The 25220-nt window shown below is 34.1% G+C and overlaps 1 protein-coding gene across 13 annotated transcripts in view; it reads right to left on the reverse strand.

Moving 5' to 3' along the window:
- Positions 1-25220, reverse strand: part of DGKB (diacylglycerol kinase beta) — a 402831-nt gene that overhangs the window by 360825 nt on the left and 16786 nt on the right. For all 13 annotated transcript variants that reach the window (XM_066991767.1, XM_066991771.1, XM_066991770.1 and 10 more), the window contains exon 3: positions 15804-15874. The gene's annotated coding sequence lies outside the window, so the exon portion shown is untranslated. The remainder of the gene's footprint in view (positions 1-15803; positions 15875-25220) is intronic.

A 25220-nucleotide genomic window follows, 5' to 3' on the forward strand; every position in this document is an offset into this window, starting at 1 on the left:
AATTATGATGTGATATAACTTTGATTAACCTTAATATGCCCACAATCTATTAAAATATTTATTTACCTCTCCTAACATGCATACAAAAGCAGAATAAAAAATTATCTGTAACTTTGGTGAAATGTATTCTAGGAACGGTATTACACACATTAGCCTTTATATCTCAGATCCAGTAGTTAAACTTACAAATATATTTCCAAACAGCAATTTATCAGTAGCACATGACAAATACTTGACTCTAGTCTCCCACATTTAATATACTGTTATCCATTTAAACAACAGATTTCAGGAAATTCTTTTTCTCCCAGGGAAGGAATTCAGTCCCAGTGTATTTAAGCCTTGGGTTACTAAGTATAGATCAAAACACTGAAGTGCAGTGACTAGTTACTTAATTGTGACAAATCATTTCAGTACTACACAAAAATTTTATAGGCCCTACAATAAAATGATTGATTAAGTGGTTTGGGGAAGGGAGCCTGGTTTTGAAAGATGATACTGATTTAAAAATTGGTTTCAAGCACTCTCCATAACATAAGGTCATATTAGAAGCAAAGTTACTAGGTAAATTACATTTCACAATTATTACAATTTTATTGTTGTTATTCTTGTTGTTTTAATATTGAGCATAGCTTTTTTATACACACTTAACTTGGAGCTTTACTGTTATCTTTGGCCGTGTGTTGGGATAATGTACAACTCCAGTTCTTACTGAAATAGCAAATGTCCACCAAGTTTACATGCAGCATGGAATGTCAATTCCATTGATATTTGTAGCTTTAAAACACTGAAGTTAAATTTGAGGTCTTCTGTTCAAATAGGAAAAATAACCACTTTTTTAAAATATTTAATTTGCATTGTAAAAGCAGTAATACCCATACAGGTCAAAGCCAACTCAGAACAACAGAGCTGTGAAAGAGCAACATGAAAAATGTCACACTAAAGGCACACTAACATTAGGCTTTTTTGTTTGCATTGAAAAATACTTGGAAGTTTGCTATTGATGTGGCTAGCCTTAGAAACAGGATTGTATTATATGCAGTTCAGAGTATATGTCAAAGATGGAGGATAAATGGAATACAGCTGATGGCTAAGAGCTTCCTCAGCCTAGAGCTTAATGACAGTGTTTGGGAGTAGCACATTCAGGTCAGCAGCTTTATTCTGGTTTCAGTGCAAAGATGTGTCCTGCTCTAGAAGCAGTGTATCACCCAAACTGTGTATACCCCTGTTGTCTCACAGAATGGCTGGGGTTGGAAGGATCCTCTGGAGACCATCTAGTCCAACCTCCACGCACAGGCAGGATCACCTAGAGCATACTGCACAGGATCTCATCCAGGTGGGTTTTGAATATCTCCAGAGGAGACTCCACAGCCTCTTTGAGCAACCTGTGCCACTGCTCTGTCACCCTCACAGTGAAGAATTGTTTTCTTATATCCAGCTGGAACTTCATGTGTTTCAGTTTGTGCCTGTTGCCTCTCTCTCCTTCTTTATTCAAGCACCTACCATAAACAGATTAAAATATACAGAAAGTTTGTCGCTTAACAGCTCATTCTCTTACAGCAGAGCAAATAACAGATGTCTAGAATCCACAGCCAGAATTAAAAAAAAAGTACAGTCTATCCTTAGGCCTGTGTTTGGATATTTAAATAAATGATTTTTGTTGCTAAGCATGACTTTAGATTGCTCATTTAATATACCTTTATTATGAACTGGGGCCCCTAAGCTTTTTACCATTTTTGAAACAAAAAAAAAGGACCAAACCCAGAATCTTAACAGCAAAAACAGTTCTCAGTCTCCAATATTTGTTATCTGCTGTTGAGAAGTTTCAACAATATCAATCATCTGCAGTTTTTGGTACTTTTAGAAAAAACAGAATTCAGTCTTCAAATCTGACTTCTGTGGGCAACCTGATCTAGTGGGTGGCATCCCTACCCATGGCAGAGGGGTTGGAACTAGATCCTTAAGGTGCCTTCCAACTCAAGCTTTTCTATGATTCTATGACTCTACAAAGTCACAGGTGTAAACTATCAAAAACTAATCTATATGAATTCAGCTGATATAAGTTAGAGGTATATACTGAAAATCTGCTTTAGAATATATAGTTATCAGAAGCAGGTATAGTTCTCCCCCACCAAAAAAAAAAAATAATCATTTATCTTACACAATTCTTACAACATGAAGGTTTTTGTGAAGGGAATATAAAAATAATGATATAGCATCTTTCACCCAGTAAATTCTGTACTTTTTCTATTTTCATAAGGAAATGTAAGTATGCAGTATACTGCTCCCTCCCAGAAATACCAAATTCACTCAGTCTCGTTTATGCCTCTAGGAGAATGTTGGGATGAGTCCTCTTGGAACACATTTTGAGACACATGAAGGAAGATATGCTGAGTGGGAAGTCATCACGAGTTTACCAAGGGTAAATGTAGCCTGATCAATCTGACTGTCCTCTACAATAAACTGATGGAATATATGGACAAGAGGAGAACAATGAACTTGACCATATTAAGTATATCTTGGCTTTTGCACATTGTGACATTACAGACTGTGTAGGCAGAAACTAGAGGGGTGAGTAACTTGCTAGATGGTCAAGCTCAGAGAGTAGTGTTTGATTGATTGTACTCTATCTGGATGCTGGTATCAACTAGAATTGCCCAGGGATCTATCCTGAGACCTGTCCTTACACATTTACCAGTAACCAGGGGGACACAAAGAAGTTCACGTTCCTTAGGTCTGCAGATGAGACCCACAAACCAGGAGGACTAATTGACATGCTCAAGGGCAGGACTGTCATCCAGAGGGACCTACACATGCTGGACGAATGGGATGACAGGAACCTTACGAAATTTGACAAGAACAAATGCAAAGTCCTGCACAAGGGAAGAAAAAACTCTGCAGTGATGGGGTCATGCTGGGCACTCCTAGGGCAACTCCTCCTGGCAACTCCTGGGGAGTTGCTCTGTTGAAAAAGCCCTGGGGGTTTTAGCAGACAGCAATCTAAATATGAATCTGCAGTGAGCCCTGGCAGCAAAGCTGACCAACGTATTCCTGGTCTGTATGGACAAGAGCACAGAGGCTGAAAGGGAATGATTATCCCCTTGTACATTTGACAAGTCACACTTTCAATACTGTATCCTTGGATAATTCTGTTTGAAAAGACCCTGAAGAGGTCTAGTCTGGGAGCAGTACGAGGAGGTCTAGTAAGTATCAGATGGGAGGTTAGACCAAATAGGCTTTGTTCAGTTGTCTTTTGAAAGACTCCAAAGACAGAGACAACAACTTCTGTGGGCTGCCTGTGCTGGACAGTCCTTGTGTTGAAGAAATTTTTATTTACATCCAGTCTGAACATCTCATTTCAATTTAGGCCCATTGCCTCTTGCCTTCCCACCGTATATAACTATGAAGAGCCTGTCTCTACCTTCTTGAAAGCCTCCTCACAGCTATTGTTAGGTCTCTCCAAAGCCTTCCCTTTCCAGGCTGGACAACGGGTTATAGTACTTTTCAGTGAATTTATATCTGTTTTCTTTTTTTTTTTTTTCTTTTCATCTTACTGATCTTTACCTTCAATCTACATAAGCAGTTTTCTCATCTGTTGCCCCTATTGACAGTTGGACCAGATGATCTTAGATATCTTTTCCAACCTTTATGATTCTCTGATTCTATTCCAAAGGTGGATCCTCAGTCTAGAGCCATCATATCTCAATGGCAAGAGTTTCAGAGAGATCAGCAGGCAATGGGCTTACAAGCTCATAAATCTACATGAAAGGTCCCATTCATTTCAAGTGGATGCAGAAATGAGCCCTTAGTCATAGTAAATGAGAAATGTTTGTTCAGTCTGAGAAGAGGCCACTTGGTTAAAGATTATCTAAGAAGCAGATGTCTGATAACTCATTCATTCTTAAACACTGTAATATAAAAGACTATTAAGCTCTATACAAATTCTTAAATATTTAGCTGGGCAGGAGGTAAGGGGCGAAGTGTATTTACTGTATGTTTCTTGAAGTAGCATTATAGCAGTGACATGCATGATTTTTTCACTACACTTCACTTATATATATGCAGGATATCAAAAAGAAGCATAAGGCTTCTTTTTGTCATTAGTAAGTCATTAAAAATTAATATCTCATATGTGGCTTTATATATTAAAAGATGGTTTTGATACACTAATTACCATCTGTATGTTTTCTGAACTGTCTCAACCATGGGAAAAGATATTACATGTCCTTAAACTTTTGTTGAATCTGAATACATATTTAGCAATCACTATTTAACATTCCACAACCAATATAATTTGTTTTAGGAAGAATTTTTGTTTTATTTTAAATTTAATTCAAAGCAATCCAAGTGTAATATACTTTCTAGTAGATAGTAATCATTCCAAAATCCTGATGGCCTAAACTATTAAATTTATATGCTATTAGTTCACTGTATGCAGCTTGCACAAAGATCATTCCTGTTAATAAAATACAAAATGAAAGACGTGTTGATGGGTTCTTCCTTTTGTCTTCTTTCTTCCTCTGTTTTCCAAATTTCTCTAATTTTTGCTTTCCTTAGTTTATTTATGTTTAACATCATACCTGCATATTTACTTCTCATAGGTAGATCAAAGAAAGGCAGCATTATGTTACCGTGTCTCAAAATATAAATACACAGCAGATATTTGGAAGAAAAACCTCCCTTTTCTATTTATGGTGAGAGGAGCAACTCAGAAGAGAACTGAAAACATCTACTTTTTTCTTGATTTGTGACTTGACAGAGGTAGTATAGTATAGAATATATACTATACAAAGATAGTGTAGAACTTTTACAGATTATTATTAAACATGTAATAGTACAAAGTTTTATGACTGAGAGCAAAGGTGCAGGACTTACAAGGATGAGGGAGAAGGACAATAGTTGACTAAAGAGCTAAGGCATCAAAAATGGAGAGAGCAACAAATGAAGAATTCATAGGGTGAATTTAATTCACGGATTTCAATGCAAATAGAAATATTTAATGTAAATGATAACACTTTCCAGGTTCTTGGAGCACAAGGTAAAGAACAGAGAGAAAAATAAATATATAGAGAACTAATGGTATTGCAAATTTCCTTAGCTTCAAAAAACACCCTATAAGAAGCAAGCATTGAAAAGAGAACAAAAATAGTAAGAAATTTTTTTAAAGTACAGCTAAAATTTAAAACCATACATACTTTAGTTGCTTGTATTTGGGTACAATTTGTCATAAGACATAATCAAAGTAACTGTAAGAATTCAAAAACTGCATTTCCTAACTAATTAGACCTATGTTATTTGCATTTTCATTAATGTGATCAGGAGACAAAATTTTTGGAGAAAGAATACAGAGGAGGTGATATACTACGTTGGTAAGCCAGACATGTACATATTAACTTCTGTATACCTGACTGCAGAACGCGATTAAAAGCAACAAAACCAGCATCAAGACTGCAGAGTTTGGGTGCCACTACACTGCATATTCAAAAGATATGTATATTTTTACATCAGAAGTTAAAGGCAAGATGGAGTGTTGAGATTTGGAATAGTTAAGTGTATTTATTTATGAAAGGAAATTGAAAGTAAATAGTAGAAAAGAAGAAAGAACTAATTACATTTAATTACTTTAGATGAAAGTTTTCTGGGGGACAGATGGAATGAAGACCTACAGAAACATGTTTCCAGTGTCAACAACAATTATATATGAAATGAATATCTGTTGGTGTAACCAGAAAGATATATATATCTGTTGGTGTTTGAGCCATTCTATCACCCAAATTTTCACTAGCTGGTCTGCAGTTCTTGGACAAACTTTTTGGCAACTCTATTCCCATGTTCTTTCCCCCTAGATTTAGGTATCTATGGACCCCTATAGAAACATTAGAGCACAGAAATTATTAAAAACTAATAATTAACTCACACACACACACACAAATAGTGTGTTTTATTCCCATTCTTTAAAGTAAATCTTTGAAGTAAACTCCTAAAGTGATTTTATACTTGGTTCTCTGGTACACCTGTTATTCATTTCTTGGAACAGAAAGTCAAAGAAGTTTACAAGAGAAAGCTTACAGAAAAGGTGACATCAACAATGAAAAAAGGAAAAAAAAAAAGTAAAGAAGAGTTTTTTTCCCCTTAAGTTATTATTAATGAGGAGGTCACCAGTAGCCTTCAAAAAGAAACTTTTAGTGTTTTTAAGGCAATTAGAGAAATGAGAAATCAGTAGTGGTAAACAGTGGCTAGGTAGCACCTGCTCTGTTTTGTAGTCCTTAAATCTCAAATTCTTCTACAATTATTGGTCATATTTATGAAAACATATATTTTTTTATCCTTCTGAAGTTATGTTTTACTGACAGATCAGGGATGTATCTATTTAAATCACTTGAAAAACATTTTATAACAATGCAAAAAAAAAAGATTTTGCTATCAAAAATAACGTAGATCCTTAAAGAAGCACTATTTTCTTTGATGCACATTGTAATGCCCTCTGGGCCTACTGTTACCTTTTTTAGAAATATTTATATGTAATAAACATGTCAGTGTTATATTGCAGATATTTTAAATAACTCCTGTTTTATATATGTTGTTTATTTTTTAAGTTAACAAGCTTTTTATTTTTTTATCATTTCCTACCTCATATCATTAAAATGCTCACATTTTTTATGTTTTTATGTGATGTTCTACATGCAGTTGAAAGTACGTAATAAAAAACATTTTCCACTGACTTATCTGGAAATAGATTCACATACAGATTTCAGAGGTAAATTTAGCATTTTATCATCCAGTATTTCATTTTACAAAACATGGTATTTAGTAACTAGGTTCTGTTCTATTTGCACTGTCACAGCTACCAAGATGGTTTATTCTAGATCTACACAATGAGGTGAATAAAGTTTTTCATTTTAGAGAGCAGCAGGATCCTGTAAGTAAAGCATTCAGTGGCATGCTTAGATTCTTGTATATTCCAGTTTTGCTGGTGGCCCATTACTTGACTTTGACATCTAGAATCTATGCACATAAAACTAGCACTGTGATTTAAGACTGCGATTTTTAAAATCCTCTTACCACCATTTAGTCAGATTTTTTCCCCCAGTTAACTAAAATTCTACTTTTAAAAATGCCCAAAATTTCATTTTTTTTTAAATGTATATATATATATATATATATATATATATAATTATTTAACAGATCAATGTTCCACTCATACCTAGGCCTCCAGTGGGACATTTTCTTTCATTTCCCCTTTGGGGCACTCTAAATACAGTAATCATGTTTCACTCATTCCCAGTATAAACATAGAATCAAGGTCTATACAAACCACAGGGGAATTGATTATATTTACTCAGAAGTATAGGCAGAGGGTAAACAGGTCATGTTCCAAAAACTTTGCAGAGTCTCAGAATAGTTGAAGTTGGAAAGGACCACAGAAGGACATCTGGTCCAACCCTCCTGCCTCAAGCAGGTTCAGCTAGAACAGCTTGCCCAGTGTTGCTCGGCAGTTAACGTATGATATGGGTGACCCAGTTCAGACCTCTTGTTCTTGAGGAATACAAACCTGTAACTCTTACCTTACAGGAAGATAATTAAACATCTTCACTAACTGGATGGAGACTGACAGAAAAAAAATAATTGGACTAAAACCAGAAGAACGGTACTGTAGTTGTATTCCTTCAGAAGGGCCAAGAACTTGTTTATATTTTTTGTTTCTCCTATGATCCAGGATGCTTTTCCAGGTAGAAGGTCTATCAAGCCATACTTTGAATTGTCATTTTGATACAACCAAATTTCTGTTCTTTAAACTCAAATGAGAAGTGACAGAGACAAATCCCATCAAGAACAGACTCAGCATTAAAATTCTGGTGTAGGGGGAGGTGGAGGTTTGAACCTCTTCAGAAAGGCATTGAAACAAGTTCTAATTTTTATATTGTCACTTTCTCATTCCCATGACAAGTATTAAAAAGAAATGGTGATGCTTTTGCAAATGATGTGAATACTTGTTGGATGTGCTCTGAAAAATCTATTAGAGAAAGCTGTTGAAAGCACTACAGTATGAATCTGCTTTTGGATCTAGTTCAACTTTTGCCTGAACTACCATAGTGACACAAATATGAAAACTAAGGAAATTTTAGATACGTGGATATGTGCAATTCTAGTTTCTAAGCAGTTTTGAATAACAAGAGACACTGAATTTATCATCAGGCAGCAGGAAACACTAGATTGCCTAGACTGTCAAATCTATCTTTTGTACTATTTTTCAGAGCATGCCCTCTGAAAAACATATAACATTTTATATACAGCATATCCTAATATATGTTTTACTTATCTAGAGTGAAATTATCTGGACCCAGGAAGATCTCTGCTGCCAATTCTCACACAGTACTTAGCACAATGGAATTTCAAATCTGTGTTTGTTCTCTAATATAAACGGATTCCATAGGATTGTGTGCATCCATCAAATTTATATAACTCCCCACCTTAGAGCTGTGTTGCAAAGGAAAGTCTTGCTTCTAAAATCAGGTAATCAAACAGTAAATACAATACTTAAATTTGCTACTTCCTGAATGCAAATCTTAATTACACTTTTTAGGCTAATTATTGTAAACTTGATTTTAAGCATGTATATTACCAACTGACGTAATATTTCTTCTGTTTTCTGTAATTACTTTAGCAGTTTTATTATATTTTAGCTTTAATATCTCTGCAATGCTGACAATTATCTTCTTCACTGTATAACAAACATTTCAACTTTTGGTAATCTTGGTGATTCCTTATTTTCATGACTAGCTTCTCTGTCTTGAATGGAATCACTGCTGTCTGTCTGTTAATATGAATAACATGCACAGCCCATCTCAGAACACAAAACACTTCTGATGCTGAAAATTTTTCTCATTTCTGCCAGAGATATATATTCAGGCTTATTATGTGGAAACTAACTCCCTGATATTAAAAATTTGCATATGTATGAACAGTCATCCATCTGCATTCAGTTATTCTTAGTGCAGTGTTTTAAAAGTTGAGTAGAAATTTCAGACCTTAACTAGCATTTTTACAGTTTATTGATCAGTTCTTGATCCTTCCGTAAGAGGCTTCGCCTGACACAAATACTGATGAAAATAGGCTTGATACAGGAAAAAGGGAGATATGGCTTACATCCTAATTGGCAATTCCAAATAGTGCTGCAGCCAGCAGAGCTCCTATGATGTAAGTAGCTCTGAAGGTCTTTTCCAGATCCTCACCTGAATCACCTTCAGAAAATGTAAAATCAGTTTGAAATTGCCAAAGTCCAACTTCCTTGCTTCTGTTTGTTTTTCTTTTTGTTTGGTTGGTTGGTCATTTGTTGTTGTTTTTTCCTGTTCTGTGGTCTTAAAGGTAGAACAATTTGTTCTTAAAGACAAGCATAAACTTAGATCTTATTAAAATAGTACTGTATTTTCTAAACTGTTTTCAGTTTGCTTTTATCAGAATTTTATCAGAATTATTTTGCAGAATATTTCATGAAAAATTCATTAGTTGCACTAAGAGATATATACTAAGAGATATAACAGCATCTTGATTAATTAATCCCCATTTGATTTAGTAGAAATACTGAACTTAAATAATTGAAGTATTGTTAGAAAAAACAGTCATGCTCCCTTTCACCATTTTCCCTCATGACACTGCAGCAGATGTTGGTTTTTATTCGTATATTCCTCTCTGTTAGTTTCCCTTTTCAGAATTCACATATTTCAGACCTAATGTAATGAATTTTGTCTACAGAAAAGGCAACATTGGGCTTAATACACTTGGACACTCTACACTGTCCGTCCTGTTCTACCTACTAGGAGCCACTGGCAGAGACGGAAAGGATCAGACAGGTTCCTGATCAGGGAGGAGATCCTATGAGGAGTGCAGAATGAAGGGGGGGGAAAGAAAAGCAAAAAAAAAGTAAAGAAAAAGGGGGGGGACAGGAAGGAAAATAAGAGGAAGAACAAGTGCAAAAAGACCATTTGTGGATGTGCAGTAATGGTTTACTGGTTGTACCTTGTTACATTGGTATGTGATGCAAGGTGAGCACAGAAAGGGTGATCTGGAGTCTAAGGAATTTAAATGCTGTATGTTATGGTGAGTTATCAGGAAACTGTTTCATATTGTATTGTAGTCTTAACATTCAAACACAACATAGAATGCAGCAGTGACACAAATAGCAACTATAGAAAGAACTGTACACAGGTACAGAGAAATAAATGAAGTAGGACATTTGGGAAGACCAAGAAATGAGCTCTGATTGTCTTGATATATTATCACTAAATATATATATATATATATATGAATATTTAACAGCCATTTTTTTCTCTGTCACTTCTGGAAGAACACTACTTTTGTATAGCAGAAAGTAGTTCAGTGTTGTAGTAATTGCCAAGAAGAATTAATGAACTAACTGAAGCTGGAAGTCTTCAATAAAATAAAATAAAATAAAATACCAAGTCGAGAAATGTGTATAAAGCTCTTCAAAAGTCAACATATGATCTAATAACATTTACGACTGAGGAGGGGTTTGATTTAGTTTGTCTTTATCCAGGTTTAGGTTTCTTTAATAAAAATGAGGTTTGTGTGTTCCTACTCCCTATCTTTTTTTTCCAATAATGTTTGAATACAGTGGTCAATTTTAACTAAATTTGACATATGGTTAAAAGACACAGAAAAACAGAACTCTCATAGAGGATAAACTCTTACGCGTTTTATAAGAGCCAATGACCAGGTGAGAGCCACACAGTTTAGCACTTTGACTGGCAGAAGGGTTTCAGCATGAGTGTAGTTAACTATTCTATTTGGTCTCTCAACTGACCCACATCGTCACTGTGGAAGGCAGGGCAAATTTGGGTAATTTCCATACAAAAACGAGGACTAAGATCCAGTGCAAAGTCTATTTGAGACTAGAAGTACTAGTGCCTGACATGAAGCAGTTGGAAAATAGAAGGCAGAGGATAAAAACATTGGAAAAGCTGATGCTGCATAAACCTTATATCCTTATAAGCACTCAGTAAGGTGTTGAAGAGTTGCAGTGCAGCCCTTCCATACACTCAGAGATCTCCACAGGTTTTTCAAAATGCTGTTAAGAAGTGTGGCAAAGCTGGCCATGGAATGACATATTTCCATTTTAAATAGAAATGTTGCAGCAAAACAATTTTAATATGCAAAGACAACCATTAATTGCTCAAAGCTACTTCTTAAATAACAGAGCTACTTTGACAGCCTGAGGGACCAATCTATTCCCACAATAGCCAAATTTGCAAATTTATCAAAGGAGAAAGTATGCAAGTGCAACGTCTCCCCTTCTTAAAGAAGAAATGGTTCAAAATAAAGAGTTCTGAGAAGCTATGAGCTATAAAATGAGTCAAAATCACTTTCCACCTGGCAAAGAGACAAACATTGAATCTGCATCCTAATTAAGCATATGAATAAGAAGTGATTGATATTAATTTCTAAGAAGAACAACTTTGAAAAATACTTTCTTACCAAAAAGCATAAAGAATAACTGTTAAGGCTATGGAAGTAGTAGTAGTAGTAAATTATGCTGCAGTTAGAAGCATTCAATTTTTTTTCCCCAGGTGAACTGACGTAATAGATTAAACATTCAAAAAAGTTTCATGATTCACAAAAGAACTACATCATTAGTACCGAATGTAAAATCACTTGCTAGGAAGCATCATTTTGTTTTGCTGATGCCATCATCCTATATTACTTTTTAATGGCACAATGAACTGTCAATTGAGATTAAGTTCTTTGAAAGGGTCTTTTCATTGAATTAAGCTTCTTAATAAAAGTAATTACTTTTCTAATTTCCCACTGGGCTATTACAATATAATCTTGTACCAACTGGAAAAAACTAGAAAGTCAATCAATTTTATTTGGAATGGGCCTCAATTGTTATTTGGAATGGGCCTATAATATCAGAACCAAAGCTATGGCCTTGGCAAAGTAGTATGTTAGCTGAATATGTTGTAGGGGAAAAAAAAAAAAAAAAAAGAAAGGAAAGAAAGAATAGAACCAAATATTTGTTAATTATAATGTGGAAAGAAAATCATTTCATTATTTAATTATAATTAGGTTCCCCTTAAATTGATATATTTTTCAAAACAAATACAAAGAAGGAAAGGGAAGAGCAGCAGCATTTCCTCACAATAGTTTGATAGCTGAAGGCAAGCATATTTTAGTAACCCAGCTAAGAGAAATACAGGTGAAAGCAAATTTAATGTTCTTACTGAAATGTTGAGTTTTTTATTCACATGAGAAAAAAAAAACACCTGAAATTTGGAGTTTCAGAAATAGATGATGTCTGGACACAGAGTTCCTTTAATTTATAGCACATGATATAGCTCTACTTTCAATGTGCAAACCTGATGCCATGTATTTATAACTGAAAGATCAGTTTTTTATGTGGAACTAGCGAAGGTGGGCAGCACAGCAAACCAAGTTGGGCATAGATACTCCGTTCCTGTTGATCACATGATGCATTCAAAATGAAATGTAGGTGCATTACAAAAGAAATGAAAGCACTCAGGTAAACATACTTCTGTCTGTATGGTGCCTGGCTCACATACAGTACAAGTCACTATAGGTTTATGAAATTCTGGTGAGACTACTGAGAGACATCTGGGAAATAGTACTCAGATAACTGAAAAATGACCTTCTGAAAGTGTACAGCTTCATATAAGACTGAGAAGGTGGTCTCTAAGTTCTTCCTTGCTTTCTCTTTGTAAAAGCAGAAACACTAAAAATGACAAGATACCACACACTTAATTTCCACCTAGACGCATTGACTATCTTTCCATTAGATTATAGGAAAATTTCTTTCCAGAGAATCATTACAGTCAGCTGAACAAACTACTCAAAAATACAGTTAGAAGGTTTTTGTGTATGTACTTTTTTTTTTCCATTTTTTTTATAGGAGGCTGCCTTTAATGCTTATATTTTGACCTAATTCTTTTCTTAGAATTAGAAACCATACTTATTTCAGCATAACTTACAAGTAATCAGTAGATTTTTTTACATTAGACCTATCTTCACATAGAATTGAGGACAGAGAAAAAATGAGGTGCAGTTAAATAAAGAGCCCCCATCTTCCCTGGATGGTGTAGCTCAAAAGTATATAAAATGCTTTCTTTAGTTGCCCCAGTTTTTATTAGGTTTTAGCTGCGAGCACCATGCAATAATACTAAGCATAGTACATAGGTTTAACTAGAGACTTCTAATGCAAAATTTTGCAATGGAGTGACTGCCAGGCTACTCAGAATTCAAGCAATTCAATTGCCGTGGTGAAGTGAACATAAAATAACATGTATTTTATATTAGGTGATTACACCACAGGACGTTCCATAATCAGTTTCATTGCTGCCTCATTATCTTAATAGCTATACTGAAATAACTTGTGTCTTGCAAAATGAATCCTCAGTCTCAAATAAATAAATAAATAAATAAATAGAAATCTAGCTTTATCACTCATGAAGCAACAATAAAAAAAAAGTAACTATGGAAAATAATATCAACCTTAATTAAAATGTAATTTCAAACGTTGATTTTAAATGTGCATGTCTATAGCAAACCTGCTATGCCAAATGATTCATACCCCAGAAGTGTTCCACACAGTATGAACAGAAAAATGCGAGTATCTGCAAGATACAGATATAAGGTTTTCTTACCTCAGTAACATTTACAGTCTAGTCTTAAGACACACTCCTTCCATTACTAGTAGTTAACCTCCTTCTACCTGTCAATCAGTATACCTTTCCCTGTTTCTAGTTTGTTTCTAAACAGTGTGATTTCTATTGAATGACTCATCTTGTATTTGTATGCACATCTTGTGTGGGTTTCACTGTGCTCTGTATACTTCCACAAGACCTCAAATGAGATTTTGTACTTTACGTACTTACAAAATATATGTACAAAGGCATCCAATTAAACTGTTGTAGTTTGTGAAGTTACCTTACCTAAAGGTACTAAGATAACTGCACGCTGTTCAAGAAGTACCCTCAGTTAAAAATGTTATGAATTAAATAACTATATTCCCTCAAAAGTCCAAGCCAATGTTCTCTATTTTTTAAAGCATACTGTTCATCCAAAAAAAAAAAAAAGAGAAAAAGAAATTAAAAAACATAGCCAATTGCAGACCACGGTGAAGTGAAAGCTTATGAATACACAATAATATTGGAGTAATTCAGACAAATTTATAGCCATATAGAATTAATGCAAGAAGAGTTAATTCTTGAAAGAAGAAATCAGGGACAAAAGCGGAACTAAAATTATTAATAAATTTGATAAGACACCTGTCTCCAGACAGACATACTCTTCTTTAGAGATCATGTTAAAAGTGAACATGCATCATCAGCCCAATGGAGCAGAATTCAGTGGAAAAGATCTAAGTCTTTTTAATGTTGATTTATCTCAAACTATTGCATATTTACAGTAAACTCTGGATCTGGGTCTGAAATTGGAAAAAAAAATAGTCCCCATCCACTGCCACAATATAAGTGGCTGCTTTGGGATGGGACATATCTGTCAAGGCTGTAGAAACAAAACACTGGCTCTATGGGTTGTGTGATTTTTGAAGAAAAAAAAACAATGGGCATGCAAATTCCAGCATCTCAGTCTGCAAGCTGAATTTCGCTGTTGTCTGTCAATAAGCACTTATTTAAAAATATGCTTAAAATAGTGGAAAGTAAGAGAATTCTTTCTAAAAATAAAAGATAAAAAGCACAACAACAAATAATAAAAAACACCGAAGAACCCACATGAATATTTGGTTTGCATTTTCTTATTATATTCAGAGCATACTTAATTAAAATTGAGCATGCAGCCCTAACATTCGTGTAATTACTTCTTTTGCAAATCTGTAATAGTTCCTTTCAAATCAATGGAGTTGTTCTGTCTTAGTGGTATAACTAATACTGTGAAACTCTTACTTCAGAAACCTGTATCAGTTTCAAAATACAATAATATGTTTGCCTGTCCAACTTTCACTAACAATATGCTTTATGCAGACACCTGTAACTATCTTTGCTGAGAGATCTCAGTAGGACTCTGAAGCTTAGGTGACTTGGAGACTTGGTATTTCATATTCAAATTTTTCTTACAGGCAGGCAGAGTTTGGTCTGACTCCAAAGCACCTAGTGAGGCCAGCTACTTTTAGGACAGACAGTTCTTTTATTCTTTGATCCTTGTAGGATCATCTCTGACTGCCTCTCTGGTACTCTATGCTGAACCTGAAGAGCAGAAGGTATAGACGCAGTGTCATGGTCAGGTGTTGAGATGAATTTGAATTTTACGTGGCATGGTCTGAGCCATAAAACTCTCATGAGACCATGAGAAATACCCACTTTGGTGTCTCAGAGATGCCACAAAGAATTTTCCTGAAGATAAATATCTTGTGTAAGCCACATAACCCTGTCAGGAGCTAAGTACAATTGTATATATAGCAACAACTCAACAACTGCATGCATTTTCCTGGAGCACCATAGTTTGAAAAAAAAAAAAGGAAAGAAAGAAAGAAAAAAAAAATAGATTACCATAACATATAGACCAGATTGCTAGTAAGAAACTGTATGTTGCAGACAATTATCAATTCTGCTATTTTATCAAGTGTTTGCTTTACCAATGTGTTCCAATTTAACATGTCCACTCGAACAAGAGCACTTGGCAGTGAGAAAAAATTCTTCCAGGGGCTATTGTTTATTCCAAACATGCTTATCACCCATGGCTCTGCATATCTTCCTTTCATTTATAGCTGTGGAACATCAGGTTACATCAGGAGCAGAACAGAACATTTGAATTACCTGACAGATTTGAGCCAGACAGGGCATGGTTTCAAAGACTGTCCTTGCTTCTGGATTCAGTTTCATTTAATCTGCAAGTTAAAACATTTGAACTTTAGACTGCTATAGTACATGCATTTACATATGAAGTATAAGGCTAAAAAAAGTTACAGCAATTGTGTCCTTGTTAAAGAAATCAGCTTCTCCTGTCAATAATGTAGTTCTGTTTCAAGGTGTTTTCATCACTGAATCATCACTTGCATTTTTATCAGCAAGTCATTTTGTCTTGTTTTTTTATTAATAGTCTGCATTTTGGGGGTGGGGAGGAGTGAGGAGAAAACTGATCAAAAAATAAATAAATTACAATTAGTCTTGCACTGTACTAACCAAGACTGGTGGAGTTAATGCTCTAGAATGTTTATAAACTGGACAACTGTGAAGTTACAGTACACTAAACTAAGTATATGGGAAAACAATATGTGGCAGAAAAGCCAAAGATGATGGTTTCTCTAATCCTAATTTTCCTTATCCTGCATGTACCCTGATATTCCTGCGAAACACAGTCTTTGTGCATAAGACATTAAAAAAAAAAAAAAGTAGAAATGTTATTCTTTTTCACTTAGTGTTAAACCTAACCATCTAGAATAGCAATCCAAACCCATAATGTACATCCACTGAATGGCACACAATTTATGCCATTCTACCACTAACGCTTTGCAGTTTACACAGCTGAAAATGGCTTTGTCTGCATCTTGGATAACAAGCTACCTCAGATCAGCAGTTTACCATTCACACTTTAATCAAAACAATACACTGAGCATTCACATGGGGCATTAGATAAGCCTTTTGCTAGAAGCTGACTCAATCTCCCCATTCATTCAAAGGTTTCTGGAAAATTCTTTTTAACTAAATGCGCACATTTTTGCTACTCAGTATGATATAGTTCATTCCATGAAGGTGAACTTGCTACAAGAGTGCAAACTTGTTTACATTATTAACTGAAAAAAAACGGGAAAAAGCACAGAAAGAACACAGTGAAGTTATATTTCTGTAATGCTAAATATATCTTACTGATGTTATTAAAACATATCCCCTAATGAGTTACATATAATTTATTCATTTTCACTTAATAGCTTTCTGGTCATCAGCAGATTTCAAATGTACCCAGCTGAACTAAAGATTAGGTATATAAATTGAAGGTTCTTCTTTAAGAAGAAAAGTATTCTTATGGTGATTTACTTCTATAATAATGGTCTATAACTTCAACATTTTATTTATTACCAATAAGTACTTAACAGATTTATTTACTCAATTACAATGTTTAACAAACTCAGTGGAGTGGGAAATTATTGAACTTCCATACACAAAATTAAAAAAAAAATCAACCTAGATGCTATTCGTATAAACATTGACATATAATAGTACAATCTAGAGCAGCTATAGGATTACATTATTGATCTGTACATAAGAAATATATCTTGGAAATAAGAAGGAAACGGACAAACATAAAAATATTATATTTTAACTAAATGTATTATGTGAAATTCAGATTTTTTTTTTTATTAGCAGATTATTTTATGTTTTTCATAGCAAAAAAGAGCAAATTACACATAGAATGATAGCATGCCAGGGTATAACTGTGGCCCTACAGGTAAACATTTGACAATGGATACTGAAATAGCCTATGATAAATAACAGTTTTGCAGGGAAAAAAAGCAAACAAACATACTGTATTTAATGAAAAGAGACAAAACTGTTGTTTTACGTAGTTTAATACAGTGGTGTGGGTTTTTTTTTTCCCTTGTCTTCTAGTTCAGTATTTTGAACAAAGAAGAATATTTGCTTCATGGACATAAGGGACTGCAATGTGCCTGGACATGAGCTATAGCAAAATATAAATTATATACGACTTTGTTGTTGTTGTTAGTTGCAGGCATTTTTGAAAATATGTTATTGATAAATGGGATTAGTTAAAACTGAAACAGTATCATTTATAACAGCATTTAGCCCCATCTGTAAATTGACAGGATGAATCAGTGGAAAGATAATATCTCAAACATGCACATGAAATGTTTTCTTCCAGGACACTTTTAATAGCAAAGTTGCATTAATATATTTTAGACCAAGAAAAGAAAATCAAAAGTTGGATTCCAGAAGGGATGGACTGAGCCTCAAGACAATAATTATTTTAGGACACCATGCCAAAGAACATCTGAGGTGTACAAAGTACTACTTCAGCACGTAGATTACAAATGAAAACAGTACTCAAATGAGCTATGCTATTAGTGTACAAATGCAGCCTCTTCACTGACTTAAGCATGTATTCAACACTGTCACAGATGCATCTACTGTGATTTAGCACCGTGTTGAAATTCCATATGGTGAAGTAGGTGGCAGGATAAATTTCTTCAGCAGAAACATGCATGATGAGAAAAGGATTTATTTTTAAATTAAGCTTTGCATAATGGCTTTAAGCTTTCTGCTGTATTGTTCAGAATAGATTTTCTTACATCTGTTTTCACACAGGCATATAGGATATTTTCTTCCTTTAAAAGAAATGAAAGGAACATACTTAATAAATTGGTGACAGTTTGAAAATAGAAAATAATTTCTCAACACTTACTGTAACTGGATTCTGACACAAACAGTTAAGTTGGAATACTATCTTTGTCACTTAAGCAAAACAATCTCCTATGGAACTTTGGTTTCAAAAAGATTTGTAGGATTTGATTTATAGAGAATAAATGAGCTTTACAATAAGGAAAGAGCACTGTCTGTCCAAGCTTTACCCTCCAGCCTTTCATTTATTCCTTACCACTCTCACCCTTCCCCTCTCATACTGCATGTTTACATTCTTCACCTAGGAATCCACCCCACTTTTTTTCAACTGGAAGAACAGCCCTGTCAAACTTAACCAGAGTCTGATTGAATGTCTATATATACATAACACAATCAACTCACGACTGAAAAAAACCATATATACATAACTGACAACCACCTCATTGCTGGTTTAAGTGTATTCAAAAAGCCAATTAATAATATTTCATGTGCATAAAGCAGCAGGGGCTACATTCAGCTCCTCAGTCTTTTCAATCTTGATTCGTAGTTCCTGTAGAAATCTCTCCTAGGTGAGATTTAAAGACAGACCTTCTAGATATTGAAAGCCTTCTGGGACTACAGCTTTCCTTCAAAAGGAAAACAAAACTGGCAGTAAAAAAATAAGAAATGAACACTTAGAATGTAGACTCATTTGTAAATAGGCTTTTTGATGATGCTATTTGATTTCCATTTGGACAAGAAACACCAAAAGGAGGATAAACACCAGAATGCTGGCAAATAATACCAGTACGGAGTTTCATACATATTGTGCTCCAGAAGCTTCATTTTTTATGGCTCCAAAATAATATAACTGTGACAGCTGCTATTCAGAAAACAAAAAATCACAATATCTTTGACAAAAATAACATACATATTAATATTTTTTGCAATAGATTTGCGATCATTTTTAATTTCCGACGATTTTTGAGGCAATCAGAGGAAAGAGTTCCAGAAATATCAGACGATGGCCTTTGTATGACACTTTTCCAGACTGTGAACATCAGAGTCAATGGCTGGTGGAAAAAAATGGACATTGTTTTCCTCAAGCATAGAGACTGAACAATTTTTTACACTAGTCTCCGCTTGCAAATAGCTGGGATGCACTGGCCAATTCATTAATTCATTCAAAATAATAATAGTAATAAAAAGAAGAAAATTGATTAAATCTAGATTAACATTCACGTCAAGATTCAAAAAGCCTGTTCTTAAATCTTGCCTTCACTAGTCACAAATAATTTCAGAGAGGTGCTGATGGATTTTTTTTTTTTTTTTTTTGCATTACTATAATTAAAAACTATTCTGGAAAAAGACTACATAAATGAGAATCAGAAACTAATTATAATAGACTTGTTAAGTGAGATTTCATTAACATGCTAACTGTAACCAAATTTTGATGGGAGGCTTACCACTAAAGATTTGATTTCCCTTGCTTTTCTTGCTGATGTTACCATAACCGTGAACAATTTTAAAATATACATGGTAAATATATCACCAGAGAAATTTTCAAACTGTCCGTTAAGATCAATATTTAGATCCTGGAGAAAGACAAGAAAAATAGCAAAATCCAGATCCTTATAGGTTCCTCGAATATTTTTACTACCATGAGGGAAGGGTAAAACCTACATGTTTGTATTCACCGTATGGTAGCCTTCTTGACTTTGTTCTACGCAGTGTTCTACTGAAGAAAACAGTATATGTTATAATCATTTTTGAGATGAGAATATTTTTAAAATTTGGTTCCATGGAAATCAATAGCAAAATACTATCTTTAGTGAAGACAATTTAATCCCCAGGAATACATTTTTTGGAACTTTAAATTATTTTTCAAAAAATAGTTGTTTTATGTATGCACTTCCTATCAAAGTGTATATACTGCTCAACTGAATTTTAGTAGGTATCATTTCACAAAATTCCCATAGTTAAAACTAAATTTGAGAGCAGTAGAACAGATTTTGGCATTACTCAAATGCATTTGAAAATGGGTAATCTGCCAAGGGAACTAGAGTTGTATTTTCATGGCTGATTCATTATTTAGCTGAAAACAGCTTGAGTAACAAGCATGTTTTGAAAAAAAATCATCCAAGAATACCAAAGATTATTTTTTCATGCATCTTTGAAATTATTTGTTCTGACAAGTAGAAACTGTGATTGATTATAACTAGTCATATCAGATGTTGTCTACTCATTTTAGAAATTCTTGAACTTTTACAGATTTCTTGAAACACTTTTTATGATATTAAACAATATAACTTTTTTTTTTTCCAGAACTGATAAATTTAATGCACTTGGAAACTTTCTATAAATATTTAGATTTTTTTTTTTTCTGAATAATTTTATAAATCTGAACATTGAGATGAAAGCAAAGGAGTTTATATATAGTCATGTATTTCATAATTATCTCGTGCCTTCTAGATTTTGGTAGCTAGCTTTCTTTAATTTGAATCAAAAGTATAGCAAAAGAAAAATAGCAGATGCTCATCTATGAAGAAACTATTGCCCAGCAACATCCAAAATACAATAGTTTACTCTTCCAGTGGCTAAAGCTAAGATAAAACAGGTTCTAATTTAAAAGTAATTAAACACTTCTTATCGTGTAAGCTCCAAAAACAAGAACAACAACAAAATAAAAATAAAAAAGACCAAACCAATCACCTTTTTTATTCAAACAAAAGACTTGTTCAGAGATTTAGCCTAACAAAATCAAGGTTCCATTCATCCTAACTTTCAAAATGAGAAGATGTTTTTGCTTGGCTGTACACATACACAGTACGTATCACATACATAGGTTCACATAAATTCTCTCTTCAGATTGAATCTGATGTAGTGAGCCACTGTAAAATTCAAACATTTCTTAGTGTACCAATAAAAAATGACAGCGTCTATTCTTGAATTTCTTTTCATGCCATCCAAAATTGCTGTATCATATGACAGTGGAATTTTTTGAGATTATTTATCAAGAAAATTTCTCTTTGCCATTTCTTGGACTGAGTCTTGTTCTTAAGCCTGAAGTACGGTATCTCATGTTAAAATAGATGCTGTTCCCGTGTGTTTGTGAGCATTAAACTCAGCCTGTAATTTCAAGTAACTTTTTCCCATTCTTTGCTATATTTTCTCAAGTCTTTAAAGTTTTCTAATTCATTGCAAGTTATTTTAATCAAGATCTATCATTCCGTAGCTGAAGATAAGAGCTCTTAAATTAAATTGTATTTGCTGTTCTCTGAATTATGAAAACAGAATATAATTTGTAAATGCATTTGTTAATATATAGTTCCACACTAAAAATTATTTAATTTTGTTCCCACTAAACTTCATGCAGGTTTTGTCATCAGCTTGAATGTGAACAGACTTGCATCATTTTTTTAATATAAATCTCCCCTTATTGTTTTACAGTATGCCATGGAAACGTACTCATTCCATGGCCCTACTTAAGGCTGTGGCAGGAATGGCTCAAATTCTCCACAGTCAGATAAAACTAAAGAATAAAAAATAATATGTTTAGTAACCTAAAGCCTTTTATATGTACCTCAACTACTGACTGAGTACTTGTAGACATATCACAGATTTTTTATTTTTATTTTTTCATAAAAGCATTAGCAGTTTCTCAAAAATATGAACCACCTCAAACAGAAGTAGCGTTAGGAAGCAGTAATCAAAAACTCAAGAAGAAATTTTACAAAGAGTGGAAATTAATTCATATGACTGAAAATGAAAATATAGGAATACCCCAAATATGTGGGAACATTAAGACAAAAAAGAAGGGAGAGGTTTCCAGCAGAAGTCCACATAGACACTGTTTAGCTTTTTCATAGTGTACATGAATAACATTTCTTTCTACAAAGTATATAAAGACAAGAAGAAAGTAGCAAAAAGCTGATTAGGAAAAAAAAAGGAAAAAAAAAAAGAGAAAGCTATAAGCAGTTATTAACTAAATATTTTGTTTCAGTCTTTATTCCAAAGGGGTAGCTAAACTGAGAAATCAGCAAACTGGAACCAGGCTACTGGAACCATTGCAGGAATCAGATAAAATAATCTCGGAATTTATCTTTCCTCTGAGAATATATGGAAGAGAGTGGGAATAAAAAAAGGTAAACAGCTGTGCTTAACCTTGAAAAAGTAGAATAGGAAGATCCAGATAATATCATGTTAGTCAATCTAACTTCAATTCTCACAAAAATGCTCTATCTTTGAGTAAATACTACAGATAAACTAGAGCAAATATCCACTTGTCAAGAGAAGACATCAATCCCATCTACTCTTCCTAAAGGGAAACAATAGATACAATGTGTTGTTTCAAGTATTTGACAGTCCTACATACCATGCTCATGAATAAGCTTAGAATTAAGCAGTTGAGATGACATTATTGTAGCTAGGTGCACAACAAATCTGAAGCTCTACTTAGAGCTTGACCTGCTGTCAAGCTGGAAGAAAATACTGAGTGGGGTTTCACAAGGTCTGTCCTGGATCCAGTATTATTCAATATTTTCATTAATGACCTGGATGATGGAATAGAGAGCACACTTATTAAATTTGCAGACAATACCAAGCTGAAAGCATCTGCAAGCACTTCAGTGAATAGGATTTGAATTGAAAGTGACCTTGACAAATTGAAAAAGTGATCCAAAAAAAAAAAAAGAAGGAGAGAGAGAGGAAAAAAAGATGTAATTCAATAAAGAAATGTACAAAGTATCACACATAGGATTAATCCCTAGCTGGAAAAAAATACAAAAGGAGGAATAACTGAATATGCGTCAAATTTACAGTGGGTAATGAATCACAGAGACAAAGAAAGTCAAAAATATCATACTATATATCCAGGACCATTTCACATAGGAAATGTGAAATAATCTTATTTGATACTAGTCCAGTTCAGTCTCAACAATTTCTATGGTCAAAGCAGCCTGCCTAGATAATAGTGCTGCATGGATTTTAGGTACATCAGAAATACTTAATGGAAGAAAAAAAAACGATATTTCTTATTTAAAAATGAGAAATAATGTCTACCTCATGGTATGCAGAATTTGAACCCTCAGCTTCCCTTCTGCAACAATTTTCTGTCCCAGAGGAAATGAAAGTTGCAGAACTGCTTTATCTTAATGTAGGGGAAGTGTGATACAAACTTTGACTGATACCCTTAGCATGATACAGCTTCAGCATATGTTCTTCAAGGGGGGTAAACGCAAGGTGGGGAACAACCAGCTACATTTAAGATTCAGAGAGGGTAATGAATTTCAAGAGTTCACGAATGAAAAATGGCATGCTATTGAAACATATGTAAGCAGAATTTATGTAAGAAACATGGAGTAATTAGTCAGTGCCACCAGCAAGCTTCACAGTCGCCTGTTCCTACATTCACAAGTGCATCGAATACATTCATGAAAGATTGGGCAGTCATGTCACCAGCTTTTTGGATTTGGTTAATCAGAAATTATCTTGGCAAAAACAGTTAAATTTTTCTAATAAAATTAATGAATCTTCAGAAAATATCTAAAAGACTGGCTATTTTTATACATCATCTAAGGAGATGTTGAAATCATTGGAACAAACTAAAATATTCCTTCCATCCCTATTTCTAATAAGGATATTTAATAACTGTAAAGATCCTCATGATTTAAACTATTTGTTTATTGCTGTTTTACCCTGCTTGGGCAACGAAAAAAACAAAACATACATAGGACTAGATATAGGACTTACCTTTCCAATGTGGTGACTTTAACATAGTGAGTCCAGGAATAAAGTACTACTCAGTATATAGACATCTGAATTTGATTTTAATGCTAATTAGAAAGGAAGTCAAGGCAATGACAAATTTACCAATGCTTCTGTTTTTTTCACCAGTAACAATAAATAAAAAATGTTATGTCTTTCTGATGCTTCCCAAAAAAAGGAAAAGAAAGCCATTGAGAAACAAGAGCTTCTTATCTGTTAGAGAAAGAAATCTTGCTAAAACACTTAAACTGTTGTAATTTTTTAATTAGGGAAATATAATTATTTAAATGACTATTTAAACACATTTGTTAAAATATTATATATTCATTATATTTGCATTTTTATAAAAATCAACATACTTCACCTGCTACAGTGAGGAACTGTTGCAAATTCTATTATTCATGTTCATTTAATCAAATGAATTAAAGAAAATTAGTTGTACATTTCATTACATATTTCTTGAATATCGCAAACTTGTTGTCAGGATGAGGTTTGTTGAGGCATGCTACAGAATGAGGTATGGTTATCTTAGAAATAATTTTATATGTGCAAATGCAGCCAGAAAAGCTCTCCAGACTCTGCTCAACTACTGCAAAACAGTTTCATTTCTGCTATTCTCTTGAGATCCAGATTCAAAAAGCTTAAGATAGAAGGAATGGAAGATCAAGCCTTTTTGACATAGCCTTTAAAGATGCAATTACCAGCTTATGTAACAGGGTAAGGAGCAAAATAGGAAACGTGGGACATGTGGAGGAGAGGGAAGTCATGAAACTCTTTTACACCAGTCTATCTATCATGACAGAGATGTGTTTATTGAGCAAACAAGCATGAGCTCCCACTAGGCCACCCTCCTCTGCTGGGGTGAGAGCATCTTTCTTTGCCCACATCTGTGCAGTTCAGCATCTTCCATGCCTCTGACAAAAGAAAAAAAGTTAACAGGTGTACCTTGGCTGTGTATGTGGGGAGGGCATGCCCTCACCCCACGGCCTTGTACAGGGAGGAAAGGACAAGTTCCCCTGTCATAACTGTGTCCTAACAAGCAGAGATGGTGGGCTGTTATTAATGCAGTTACTGGCAGAGGTAGTGGGAAATTTGCCCATGGCCCTTGTATCAGACTTTAGCCACTTACATTTT

This window comes from Anser cygnoides, chromosome 2 (assembly GCF_040182565.1).
Source record: "Anser cygnoides isolate HZ-2024a breed goose chromosome 2, Taihu_goose_T2T_genome, whole genome shotgun sequence".
NCBI classification, from domain to species: domain Eukaryota; kingdom Metazoa; phylum Chordata; class Aves; order Anseriformes; family Anatidae; genus Anser; species Anser cygnoides.